The sequence below is a fragment of the Odontesthes bonariensis genome, chromosome 15 (assembly GCF_027942865.1).
Source record: "Odontesthes bonariensis isolate fOdoBon6 chromosome 15, fOdoBon6.hap1, whole genome shotgun sequence".
Lineage (NCBI taxonomy): Eukaryota > Metazoa > Chordata > Actinopteri > Atheriniformes > Atherinopsidae > Odontesthes > Odontesthes bonariensis.
This window is the reverse complement of record NC_134520.1, coordinates 35173985-35185316: the sequence shown is the minus strand read 5'-3', so window position 1 is coordinate 35185316 and position 11332 is coordinate 35173985. Positions and strand designations below refer to the sequence as shown.

General features: G+C 42.5%; 1 long non-coding RNA gene across 1 annotated transcript; it reads left to right on the top strand.

Moving 5' to 3' along the window:
* The first annotated feature begins 1204 nt into the window (after positions 1 to 1204).
* On the top strand, positions 1205 to 8095 carry LOC142400836 (uncharacterized). Its single transcript, XR_012772977.1, has 5 exons — positions 1205 to 1729; positions 3239 to 3343; positions 6394 to 6454; positions 7218 to 7658; positions 7767 to 8095. It is a non-coding gene; the product is annotated as an uncharacterized LOC142400836 (long non-coding RNA).
* The last annotated feature ends 3237 nt before the right edge of the window (positions 8096 to 11332 follow it).

Genomic DNA, 11332 nt, shown 5'->3' with positions numbered 1-11332 from the left:
ATGTAAGGGGAGAGCAGCATATGTCAGTCGGGATAATCCTTCAGCTTTGGAAAGCAACACTCTTCCTTTTAGAGATAAGTCCCTCTGAAGCCACTGGTTTAGCTTCTTTCTGGTTTTCTGTATAATTGGTGTAAAATTAGAGGAGCTTCTTAACTTTTGGTCTTTAGAGATTAAAATTCCCAAATAAGTAATTTCTTGTTTAACAGGGATATTGCAAATAACATTAGCAGTACAATCTTTAATTGCTAGCAATTCACATTTTTTTAAATTTAAAAAAATAAACTGGAGGCCTTGGAAAAAGCATTAACCACCTCTAAGGCAAAAGTGATCTGGTTTGCATTCCTTAGAAATATTGTGGTGTCATCAGCCCATCACAGCCCTTTTACAGACAGCCGTTCCACTTCCTATTCGCCCCATTATACAAAATGTGGCTGCAGTTCAGTTGATTTTCTCTGGGGGCGCTGGCGAGCGAGTGCAGAATGACCATTTTCCATAGGGCTGGCGCTAATAACTCAAAAAATGTCCCCGCTAGCGGCTGAAACCTGACAATAATACTGTGATTTCTGACAGAGGGATGTGGATTTATAAAGAAAGTACAATAACCTGGGAGTTATAGCCTTCTGTTTACTTACAGGTCTGGCATTTGCGAGTCAGTCTCTGCTAGCATCTAGCTAACGGAATCTGAAGAACGCACGGCTGATTACGACCGGCTGCTTTACGGCACTCGTCCACTGTGCCAGAGTGCTAACCTAGTGCCGCTAACAACAACCAAAGCTAAACCAGAGGCTAGTTCTGCTAAAAGGTGGTGGGCTTTTAAGGAGGATCCTGAATGAACATTAAACATGACACGAGCTGAAATCTGAAATCTTCATTTTACATATTCATATATTGTTTGTCCCATTCCGTGTTTTTTTCTTCTCCTACCTCAGTATTTTATTGTATTTTAATATAACAGACTGTCATGGCGACCTAATTTCCCTTGGAGGATGAATAAAGTCACCTGTAACTATAAACTGAACTAAAGTCAGATAGAAACACTTAAATATGACTGCAAACAGATATTTTACCAACCTTATGATGCATATTCTTTAAGCTCTGTGAGATGAGAAGGCTGCTGCACATTCCTGTGCTGCTGTTGGGGGGCGGTACTGTGCTATAGGCCCACCTTCAGCAGGCTGACGAAACGAAACAGGGAGGGACTAAGCTGAGGCCTCGTTGTCCTTTCCAACAGAACCCCCCCTCCTCCCCCACTCGGTGTAAAAACACATAAATACTCCACATATTCTAACAAATGTTAGAAAATGTTAGAACCCTGAGCTCCACACATTCAGCCCTTAGAGGCGAAGATGACCAAATGTTCCTGTTTGCGGCTCCCAGGTTTACAGCCGCAGTTCAGCGTCCAAAACCAGCAGCAATGGCGCCGAGAGAAGCCCGTAAAAAGCGGCGTGGAAAGCTCCATCTTCCGCAGGATAACAGAGAGAATCTCCTTCTGTAGAGCTCTTAGAGCAGCGGACAGCTTCACATCAGGCTCAGACACCCTGATCCTGGATGAAGAAGACGGTCACCAAACGCTTCTGCTTGTCCTGCTCCTGCTCCTGCTTCTGCTGTTGAAGGGGACGAGCTCTCAGCTTTAGTCCCTCCCTGTTTAGTTTCGATTACTGTCACAGTCAGCCACTTGGATGTTTGCAGCAGCAGCCTCCTCACGAACTTAAAGAATAAGCATCACAAGGTTGGTAAAATATCTGTTTCGGCTTCCATTAAATCGAAATAAGATATTCTGTTTGCAGCCATATTTGAGTGTTTCTATCTGACTTTAGTTCAGTTTTATCTGTACAGGTGACTTTATTCATCCTCCAAGGGAAATTAGGTCACCATAACAGTCTGTTATATTAAAATATAATAAAATACTGAGGTAGGAGAAGAAAAAACACAGAATGGGACAAATAATATATTAATATGGTCTTAAGTAGATGTTCCAGTATTTGAGGTGCAGAAGGCGATGTTTACAGTGAATGGACAATGCGACTTATGATCAAATAATAATAATAAAACGGTACTATATAAGCTACATGGTGATGATTCTACACAGACTTCCCAGGCTTCAACTTTAAGGGGGAAAAACATCCTTCCATTGCGTTTGAACGGCCCGTGCCAGAATGTCACTATCCGGCTAAACTTTCCCAAACTATGGGAAGTAACCAGGTTTCCTTTGATGGCAGAAATCGCTACCTTAGCAGGAGTCCAACAGTTGCAAGCACAGAAATATACCAGGAGATTTCTCACTTCATTAATATACAACAATACAAAGCCAGGGGTCACATAATACATAATCTCTCTCTCTCTCTCTGGTGTGATCCACTCCTTTCCTTCTAGCAGTAGCCAGACACGTACAGCTATCACCACCAGCCTCGCTCACTGAGTTTACCTCACATGGCGCTTTGGTCTATCGGCCTCCCAAATACAATGAGGACTTTTTAAATAACTTTTCTGTTTTGCTGGCTGCCTGAATATGACGTCAGTGCGTCTTCAGGTGGCTCAAAATGCTGCTGCTCATCCTTTAACTGGCACCCGGAAACATTTCCCCCACTGGCTGCCCAAACAGTCCGGGATCCGTTTTAAAATGAATGTGTTTGTGTTTGCCCCACCTTCCTCTCTGAGCCTCTTCACCCTCATGCACCCGCCTGCTCTCTCAGGCCGGCCGGTGTGGAACAATCTGCCTCTGCACATCAGACGGGCCTCTACTCTGAGGTTCCCAGGCTTCTAACACTGTGTGAGACGTTGACTTTAATATAGTTTTTATTTTATCGCTTCTCTTATTGACAGAAAGCAACTTGATGAGGACGAGCAGAACTAAAGTATTGTGCAGATTTCATGGCGTGTCGCAGGTTGTTGAGCACATAAAGACCCTTAAAGAGGGGGCTGAGGGTAACGATGGCTCTGTTACAGTTTCATTAGTGACGAGGTCATCGCATATAAACCATCATTCAAAGCTGTTACTGTTCAGTCATGTAACGCACACAGTTGGTGCTCATTTCTGCTCTGAAGCACCTCAGAAGGGTTCAAACATGTAATAGTTGTGAGTCTGTGAGTACGCCGGTCAGGAGAAGAGGTTTCTAAGCTGAGGGTTTCCTGTCAACTCAGCTCATCCGGGACTTCTGTAAAGCTGGAGCTTCTCTCATCTGTCTGAAGAAATGTTAAAGATCCTCCGACTAAAACTGTGTCTCTATGTTTCCTGCAGGTACTCAGTATGCTGCTCCAGGCTGGCTTCCTTCTCTGTGTGGCGTTCCTGGGTGGGCCGGCGGTGGGGAGGAGCCTCGGCTCCCTGAAGGCCGACCAGCTGCCGGTGAGTGCAGCTCTGTGGAAAGAGGCTCAGTTTGTACGTTAAAGGCAGATGTGCTGGTGGATTTGCAAAGATGTGTTCATCAGATCAGATTTATTGATCTTTTAAGTCTCCACACATCAGAAATTGAACTCATGCAGGACTTTGTTTGTTTTTAGACCTTAAAGGGACAGTACGCCTCTTTAAAGGGACAGTTCGCCTCTTTGGACATGAAGCTGTGTAACATCCCATATCAGCAGCATCATTTCTGAACATCTTCTTACCCCCTGCTGCGTCCTGTGAGCAGAGTTCCAGCCTCGTTTTGGCGTTGATGAAGGTAGTCCGGCTAGTTGGCTGGGGTTTAAAAAATAAAGCGTTTTGCTTCTCAGAACAATATGCGTTCAACAGAGTAATACATTTGCATCACAAAATGGTTATCTGTATCTAATATATCTCATAACTTTATCACGGTAGTTCAAGACAAAAAAGAAAGTAAAAGCACAGTTTTTCCAGGTCATAAACCCACAAAAAGGTAAAAAGTCAACAATCATCCTCTGAAAAAGGATGCGGTCAAATGAGCAGACTTTATGCAAATGCAGGAAGTCCATGATACGGAGCGTGCAAATATTTTTCTCAACTGTAAAATCCCTTTGATCCATAATTTCTGACAAAGGTGTGTACACTTGAAATCAGGACCATCCTGACTGTTCACTCACTCAGTATCAAGCTCATTCACTGTATCATTTTGGAGAAATTCAGCCTTAAAGTTCATTCATTTGAAGTGAAAAAGGCATTATGCGCGATATTTACGGGTTCCTCTCCTCTGACATGTTGGCGGGCCAACCCTCTACTCTCTGCAGCCAGTTAGTATATTACTGAGCGAATGGCTGACAGATGGCTTACAGAGAGTACAGCCACAGCCCTTTTACAGACAGCCGTTCCGCTTCCTATTCGCCCCATTATACAAAATTTGGCTGCAGTTCAGTTGATTTTGTCTGGGGGCGCTGGCGAGCGAGTGCAGAATGACCATTGGCCATAGGGCTAGCACTAATAACTCAAAAAATGTCCCCGCTAGCGGCTGAAATGTGGATTTATATCGAAAGTACAATAACCTGGGAGTTATATCTTTCTGTTTTCTTACAGGTCTGGCATTTGCGAGTTAGTCTCTGCTAGCATCTAGCTAACGGAATCTGAAGAACGCACGGCTCATTACGACCGGCTGCTTTACGGCACTCGTCTACTGTGCCAGAGTGCCAGTTTTCTATGTTTTTTTTTTTATTGAATAAAAGCAATACTTGCTCACAATTAAACCTTCAACTAATCATAAAGCAAAAACAACAATATGGGCTTGTTCCCAACTTGGGATTATGGACGAACTGTTGTCCTAAATATTTGTTTTATTATTTTTTTTTTTTTTACACGAGACTCCTTGGCACATATGTCAGTTTGTTCAATAGTTTTCTTTTTGCAAGAGTTTTGTGACTGTCATTCTCTTATTATTATTATTCTTATCCTTATGCTCCCCTTGGCTGGCTTTTTGTTTTTTAACGTTATGTACACATTTATATGTCGTTATTCTGCTCTGTTGCAAATAAAGTTTGCTCGAAACGAGAAAAGGCGATGTCTGTTAGCTGTATATGCCTCCATCCACTAAATCCGTCAATGCAGCCGTTAATAGCAAAGCCAAAGGGATTTAGTTTATCATATGAATCTATATGGCATCAGGCGTTGGAGCGTCTGCAGGTGTGCTGCGATAAGTTTAAAACGATGGAACCTAATGTCCTGCATGGGTCCCGCATCGTCGTGGAGGAAATGTGCAGAGCCAGCCAAACAGCTTTCACTAGTTTAGAACTTTTCCCATTTTTAATGGCATATCCAACAGATGAGCATATTTCTGGCTGTTAGGTCAAATATAATGTCATTATAAAGTTGCAAGAAAAACTTTCGGCGACATCAAACTTACCCGATTGGATCGAGGCTGTTTTAGACAACCTTTGCAATTATTGGCCAATTAGTGTAAGGGAAAGGTTTCACTAATCAGAGACTGTTTTTATGAATCTTCAGGGTCTGTACATCAATCCGGTCCAGATGTGAGAGGTCTCGGTACAGTGGGTTTTTCATCTGGACCTGGTCTAATGTGGTCTTGGTATAAAGCAAAAACGTTGAAATCTCCACTTTAGCATTTTCATAAATGAAATAAAAGTTTCACAGATAGAATAGTAGGTGTCAATCACAGCTGATGAAAACTGACTAAACAGGACGTAGAAGAAGCTGTGAATGTTGTGAACAACTTTAAAACATGAACTGATAAACACATAAAGCCAAAAAAAAAAGAGTATTTTCCCAAACTTTCTATCTTCCGTCTGATGAAGTCAGACTCACTGATTCCATCCTCTGTTAAAAACAGATTTGATTGTGTTTCACATGTTTTTGGGTTCTTCCTTTTCAGTCTCTGACATCCTCTGTGTGGCTGATTATAAAATATCTGTTAAAACAGTCAAATTTAAGTCCTCTGATCACTAAAAACGCTTCTTTTGGAGACTCGGGGGCCCTTAAAGACAGCGGGGGGCCACCTCAGCAGCTGCTTCAGAAAGTAGTCAACACAATGTTTTCTGCATTTTATTTCATGGAGATGTAACAAAGTTACAGAAAAGGAACCGTTAACTCAACCAGATGTTGACCATCAGTGTTCAGACACAAGCCGCAGATAAATAATAAATAACGTGTTATCCCACAGTGAGTGTTCTTTAAGGCTGGGGACCCGGAGCATCAGACAGATGAAGTACACAGCATAATATTAAAATGGCCTTCAATCCAATGAGTTCCAGTCAGGGCCAAAAGTGCAGCACAGAAATATATGAGGATAGAAAGTGCTCAGACATGGAAAGTAACAGTGAACATTCTGATTCAGACGCCAGAGAAAGGAAGCATACAAACAGGAGTCTCCATCTAAAGATCTATAAAAAGGCATAAAAGGCATGAAAAATGTGCTTGTTGGCCACAGTTGGAATAACCATGTTGTTCTCAGGCCGCTTGAATACAAACAAACTTATTTGATGTGATGTTTCTCTCAGAAGTCATCCAGCCGGTGTTTCAGCAGATGTTTCAGCAGATGTTTCGGATCTGTGAGCAGAGGTGAGACATTCAGGTTGTTACTGAGGAGGAAAAGATTAAAGAGACTTAAGCCCTATTCGGACGGGACTAGTTCAATGGGGGGACGTATGGTAATGTTGGTTAACCAGACGACGCCAGGGAGAAGAAATGACCAATTCGGACGGGACAAGAAATCCCTGAAATATTCATCTAACATGGGAGGAGTTTTCTTGAATATAAAGCATTCTGCTCCAAAATTATTGTATACAAACGCAGAAGACTTTTTTGTTTGTTTACCTGAATGATAAGTATTACTAAAACGTATTGTACAGTATAACAGAACAGAAGATTTATTCATTTTTGACCTTAATGTAAAGTACTGTTCACCAGAAGTTTTGCTCAGGATACTTATTTTACCTGAATGTAAAGTACAGTTTAAAAAAAGGACTGCACAACGAAACTTAAGTGTCATTTTCTATTTTACACCTAATTGTTTCTCTCTTTAAAAGGATGTGACGACATATTCCGTACTTATTACCGAAGGTCGCATTCGCACGGGATTAGTATTACCTATGGTAGATACTCCGGACCGTTTCACAGGAGGCAGAATTCTCGGCAAAGTTTACCGACATACTCCGCTGTCTTTACTGACATGGCGCGTTCGGACGGGACTAGATTTCCCGGTTATTATTACTTTACCCCAGGTCCCCCCATTAAACTAGTCCCGTCCGAATAGGGCTTTTCATGAGCTGGTTCATCACGTGGAGACATTTACAGTTTGAATGATGAACTCTCACCCCTTTAGATCCTCGTCTCTGACGGTTAACGAGCAGCACAGCCACCACGATGATCAGGATGATGGCGAAAGGGATGATGGCGATGATGGCGCCGATGTGGGCTGAAGGGGTTCCCAACGGAGCCGGGTCACCACCTGTCAGACAGAGAGGACCAAACACTCAGCTGAAAGGAGGTCTTCTGTTCAATTGTTTGTCAAAAGTTAATATCAAAAGTTTTATTCCAACTAAAAAAATGCTGCTAATGTCACAATGCTATAGATTGTTTTTTGGCTTTATCCCAAACTAAATGAACTCCCCCTCTCTTCATGGAGCCGTTTACCCTGCAGGTCAGCTTCAGATTCTCTGAAGTCGGCGGTCTAACTGAGGTGTTGCACATTTTTACAAGAAACTGAAAGACTCTTACCGTCAGAGAGAAGTTTGGGACAATCTGTAAAGGAGAACAGATCAGGGTCAGGTGCCAACAGAAACAGTTATACAGGTTTCTATATGTCAGCATCATAAAACCAGCAGGTCGATGCTCAGAAAACTCACAAATCTTCTGTTTACATGTGTTACAGGAGCAGAAGGAGTTCCTCCAGCTGCTCAGACGCTGCTCTTTCATTCACCCCGAGGACACTTTTTTAGCCTTTTTCATCTTACTTATGCTGCAAGATGTGCAATACTTTTACTATTTTTATTTCTATTTTTATTCTCTTGTATATTATTTAGATATCTTTTTATATTTTTGGTGTAACCAAAGCCAAGAGCTCCTGCACTAAATGTCTTTATGCCTGCATAGTGACAAAAAGAATTCTTGATTCTAAATGTGGACTTTTTGTATCTGTCCACTAGATGGCGCCACTTGCATTATAAATCAGTGTTGCTGCCAATTATCGACCCATTTCAGAAAGTAATAATAAAATTAATAATCAGATACTCTTTGACATGTGTTTTATGGAAATTATTTCAGTTTTTCCCCTCTAATAAAAAGCTGTGGAGCTTATCTGCCTTTAAAGGGTTAAAATACCTCAAATATAATGAATAATTAATACCTATACTTCCGGCTGAAGTCGTTTCTTTAAATAAATCCGACACATGACGCAGCTGCTTATTATTTGGTGATCATTGATGGCTCAGACAGATGCATTCTGGGCTTCTCACCGATCTGTTTTATGCTGATGGAGGCGGCTCCGGCTTCCATCGTCACCTTGGCACCTTCTGCCAGATGGCGGCACACTATGAAGACCGTCCCGTCACGGCAGACGCTGCACCGGCTGCTGTTGGGGGAGGAGGAGGGGGGGCAGAGCGGCAACGGGCTCCCCGGGTCACGTGTCCAAAGGTCCCTGTCGTTGTCCTTAAAGTCGTACACGATGGTGGCGTTCACGGCGGCGGGGTGGGATGCGCTGTAGCAGGTGGTCTCCTGCTGAGTCAGAGCAGAGGAATGAGCTTCTATCCACGAGCACATCTGCCTTTAACGGGATACTCCGGAGTAGATTCACCCTCGGGTCATTTGAACCGTGATATCCAGCCAAGTAGCCCACCCGCAGTTTTTTCTATATTGGCCGAACATCAGCTGAGTTACTGAGTTATCCCGAATAGCTTCGTACAAGCGCTAACGGACCCTGGCAGTATCTCCAAAATTACCACACTAAAATCACATGCCATGACACCAAACTTCTACAGTAGCACAAATATGGTCTGTACTCACCAAACGATGCATTTGGAAGTTTGTACATAGTCCAGGAGTTTATTATTATCAACACAAGCCTGATAGCTTCTCTGCAGCTAAAGCTGCGTCGACGTCACTTCTGGGAGCTTCAAAGTAAGATGAGGGTTGATCTACTACTGTAGACAACAAAGCAAGGCTGCTCAATTTCTCCATTGATAAAATAAATTCACAACTCTACAACATAAAAATTCATAAAAATTCATGTAGAATATAGCATATACTTTGTTTTCTGCAGTAGTAGATCAACCCTCATCTTATTTTGAAGCTCCCAGATCAAGGAAGTGACGTCGACGCAGCTTTAGCAGCAGAGAAGCTATTAGGCTTGTGTTTATAATAATAAACTCCTGGACTATGTACAAACTTCCAAATGCATCGCTTTGTGAGTACAGACCATATTTGTACTACTGTAGAAGTTTGGTGTCATGGCATGTGATTTTAGTGTGGTAATTTTGGAGATACTGCCAGGATCCATTAACCCTTGTACGAAGCTATTCGGGATAACTCAGTAACTCAGCTGATGTTCAGCCAATATCGAAAAAACTGCGGGTGGGCTACTTGGCTGGATGTCACGGTTCAAATGACCCCAGGGTGAATCTACTCCGGAGTATCACTTTAACGTACAAACTGAGCCTCTTTCCACAGGGCTGCACTCACCGGCAGCTGGTCGGCCTTCAGGGAGCCGGGGCTCCTCCTCACCGCCGGCCCACCCAGGAACGTCACACAGAGAAGGAAGCCAGCCTGGAGCATACTGAGTACCTGCAGGAAACATAGAGACACAGTTTTAGTCGGAGGATCAGACAGATTATTTCAGACGGCTGAAATATTTGGTTCCCCCCTGGTAACTTTGGCAAATAAAGAGCAAATGTTTTCAAATTCACAGGATTAGTTGTCCATGATGGTATAACTGAACGACTTAAATCTCCAGATGATTAGTTAATCTCTGCCCATGAGGCAACAAAACATTACAAGGTATGAGCTTCAGGCTGAAACATTGTATTTGATGTTTCTAAAATAGAAGAGGTACCTTATGTCCTCATACATTACAGAATAATAGAGAAATATTTTAAGATATCTAATATAAACGCTAGAGCTTATTATCTAATTGTTCGTGTCCTGCTAACAGCTAGCTTCCATCCTTTTATATCCATCCATCCATTTTCTATACCCGCTGAATTCGTCAGTCGGGTTTCGGGGGGGCTTGGAGCCCAGTGGTGTAGTTCAGGGTATCCGCGGGTATACCTACTTATTTGTCAGTCAGCATTGCGTATACCCACTTCTACATCCCCCCTGATGCGGCTACTCGCTGCCACTGATTACAGCGGTTAACTTTAGGCACAAAGACTGGTGAGATAATCAGAGGCAGAGGGGCGGGAGATGCGCCGGCCACCTCTGGAACCTGATTGGACACCTCAGGTGCCACTCCAGTTGACTGACAGGTATGTCTCTCAGAAAGATGAGTGAGAAACACGGCGTCTTTGAAATGAGCGGCAGGCGTAGAGAGTGTGGTGCTTAAGCTACTTTCGTGGAATACATCATTTTGAGTTAAGTTTTAATGTGATTTCCAAATTGTTTGTATTGTAAAGAAGCACAACTCAGGCCCAGACAGACCCCAGCCATGAAACCAGCAGCCCTGGCAGCCCCCAACCTGAAGCAGGTCAGTGTGGGCAGACACAAGGAGCCAGGCTACCACCAGCAGGTCAGAGGATTCAAAGGCAGCTAAATGCATCTCCACTTTATAGAAGTGGAGCCTCACTTTGCCCAGATTGTTAATGTAAAGAGGGGGATGCGTATGTCCTGCTGGGGAATACTGTGATCACAGTAGTGTGAGTGGGTGAGATATGCAGGAATCATTTTAGCTGTTTTTCTGTAGACATCAGTAGTGACTGGCCAGACCTGTGGACTGCCAAACAAAAAGAAGAATTTAAATCCTAGTTTTGTTCAATGATTTAAAATAACATTCATCTAAAAAAAACTATATTCAATATTTGCAGTGATATTTATATTCTTTATATCTAACAAAGTATGCTGGAATAGTGTTCAGCTATTGAGAAGTGAATAGTTAGTTTCAATGTTACGACAGTGGAGTTTTGAGTTTATCTGATTGGTTTTGATGTTTGGAAGGGAAGGATTTTTGGTGAAATATGAACAAGGATGCGTTGTCAACTTCACATTTTAAATATTTTATTTAAATAAAAGCGGAAAAATGACCTGAAACACCATGTTTGCCTCATGTTGAATATATTTTACACTCATGCAGGCTGCTTGTGGGACCAGAAACACCTACAAACTGATCAAGTCATGATAGTTTTGTAATAGTAAGTAAATACTTCTGACAGATTTTTTGTTAAACTAAATAAAGTAGACGGTGCATTTTTGGACTTCTAAAAAAAAAGGGGGGCAAAATTGAGAGTATAC